Below are 3,054 nucleotides of genomic sequence, written 5' to 3' on the forward strand. Positions count from 1 at the left end.
GGGTCGATGATTTTATGCAAGTGTTGGTGTGCACGGAGATTATTATGATGATGGTACATGATGCTTATATTTATGATGGATGTGTTTCATATTGATGTTGTTGCTATATATGGTGATATTAATGATTTCTGTAATGGTATATGATGTTTATTTTTCTAAGCATGGTTGTCGATGAGATGTTGTTCCTGTCACTACATCTTGTTGCTTCTATTGGTTCAATTTATATTATAGAGGATCATGTTTCTGTAATGGTAGATGATGTTTATTTTTCTGAGCATGGTTGTCGATGAGATGTTGTTGCTGTCACTACATCTTGTTGCTTCTATCAGTTCAGTTTATATTATAGAGGATCATGCTCTAAATGATGATTATTGTTGTTGCCTTAGAGAGAGGATATATTGATCTGATTGATGTGATATGTTACCACTTTATGATGCTATTGATATATGCTAATTGATGAGCCACTATGTATTGTTATGGACTACACGTTACTGTTGCTGGAATATTGATTCATGGTTGGTGTTTTGGAGAGGCTGATACATGTCTCTTATGTGATTTATATTGACTTTATCTTGCTGCCATAAAGAGGACATGTGGTTGATCATATGCTCTATGTACTTCATATTGTATTAGGCATGCATTAATGAGAGAATTGTTATGATAGCCATGTATGAGAGAGACTCATTCCTGCATGTTTCATGCATAATGTTGAGTCATGTTGCATAATGAGTCATGAGAGTTGGAGTAGCTATGTATGGGCTATTAGTGATGTCAATACATCCATGTATTTCATTTATTTTTCATGTATACTCTCATACTCCTCATGGAGAGGCTATCTAGAGTCATGTATGCATTGAGAGAGAGTCACGTGAGTCATAATTTAGACATATTTGGGCTTATTGATGTAAATGTACAACCATGCATTATCATCTTTGTAGCCATGTAATAAGTCTATGAGGCCATGCAATTTGTTGCATATCATTGAGTCATAGTCTTTGGTCCATGTGGAGTAGCCTTTTGCATATGAAAAGGAGGCATTAACAGCCATTAGAGAAATTTTGAGGTCTAAAATGGGCCTAATAAGAAAAATGTACAACCAAAATAAACTTTATAAGAACCAATAGGATTCAAGATGATGACCATGTCAACCATGGGGGATATTTCCCCATTTTTGGAGTAAAAAAGTAAAAATATAAAAAAATAATAAAATAATAAAACTACTTTTTCAACTTGTATATTCAACTTATATCCCTATGATTTTACTCAAATTTCGAGCAGGAGAAATCATTGGACAAAAAAATTAATTCCTCATCTAAGAAGTACCCATGTTGCATACTTTTGATGGACCCTGCTAGGTGAAAAATGAGAAATACATGAAAAAATGTGATTGCAATCACACTTTTCATGTATTCATCATTTTTCATGTAGTAGGGTCCATAAAAAGTATGTAATATGGTACTCCTTGGATAAGGGATTAAATTCTGCATCCATTGAGTGCTTCCGCTTGAAATTTGAGTAAAACCATGGGGAGATAAGTTGAAAATATGTGTTGAAAAAGTTGTTTTTTTCCTTTTTCCCTCTAAAATTTGATGATGTAATCAAATCTTATTTATTTATTTCCACTATTATTTTATAAAACCTTAGGAGGCCCATTTTATACCTCAAAATTTCTCTAATGTATGTATATCATTTTACATTTAGCCATGGAGATGTTTGCATTCAGTGGAGTATGGTACATGTCTATTTAGAGAGATGTTGCATTGTTGCTTGTGTTGTATGAGTTTTCTGTTGCTAGTGAATATATTGTAGAGAGGATGTATTTGTTGTTGTTGCTTCAGAGTGGATGGATATATGTTGTTGCTACTATGGAGTTGATCAGTGTTGTTGCTGCTAGTAGATCACATTATGTTGCGGCTACAATGTATTGGTGATTTGATTTGATGCTATCTCTATGACATGGATTATGTTGTTGTTGCGTTAAGGGAGAGAATGTTTTTCACTATTTGCTAATTTTGAGTGAGATATTTTATTTTTGCTACTGATAAGAGATGTATATTTTTTCTTTAGTGTGTTGATAATTGAACATAGATTGTGCCTTGGGGAGTTCAATGCACATATTTTCCAGGGGGAGTGTTGTTGTCTTTCATTATTGCACTTCATTGTTTATCACTTGCATATGTTGATGGAGCCCCTTACATGTAGAGGAGTATATAGCATTCATCCTTGACACATTTATCCATTTTCCATTGTTGTAAAAGGGGGAGAATGTGAGGATGTTTGATTATATGATTGCTTCAGTAGGGGTTGACATCAATGCCAAAGGGGTAGATTGTTGGCATTGATGTGTGTTGCAATGTTGCAGATGTGTGTTTGGTTGTCATTGATGTCAACCTGATTGCTTGGGTTGCAGGTTTGTTGGATATGCATGAGTATGTGTAGCTACAGGTGGCTTCTGTATGGTTGAGGTGTAGATGGTCCTTGGCATGTCTACTAGCTTGGACTAGCTTAGAGATGATGAAGACCTTCTTGATCATGTTTATGAATACATATGTTGATGGCTGCTATAGGAATTAGAGTTGAGGAGCCTTTTTGATTAGGTCTCTATGTCCTTGGGCTTGAAGAGGATCTACATGTGTTTATGGATGCTTGAGATGGTTGTTCGAGTGTTGGGGGATGTATGACAGGTACCAAAGCTGCATACAGATAAAAAATGTGTTGTAGTGAAGTTTCATGGATCGGATTGTTGGTATGGTTGTTGGTTGGCATCCTAAACAACCTAGTTTGACTAGTGATGATGTTGGTGATATTGCAGTGATTTGGTGAAGTGTTGCATAGGTGCCAGTGAATTCCATAGTTCCTATAGAAGCTGGTCAAGATCTGCAAGAATTTGGAGCAGTTTTTGAGCTGAGGAAAGATGTTTTCCTTCATCCTCTGCACCAGTCGCATGGAGACAAGCCTGTTGGAGCAGCTGAAAAGTCATAGTCACTGGCATGCAAGCCTATGGGAGCATATAAAGCTTCCAATCGCATGGATACTATGTTGTGGGAGCGTATG

This window comes from Pinus tabuliformis, chromosome 2_2 (assembly GCF_031772625.1).
Source record: "Pinus tabuliformis cultivar Carrire ecotype Pingquan chromosome 2_2, CPIR1, whole genome shotgun sequence".
In the NCBI taxonomy this organism is placed as follows: domain Eukaryota; kingdom Viridiplantae; phylum Streptophyta; class Pinopsida; order Pinales; family Pinaceae; genus Pinus; species Pinus tabuliformis.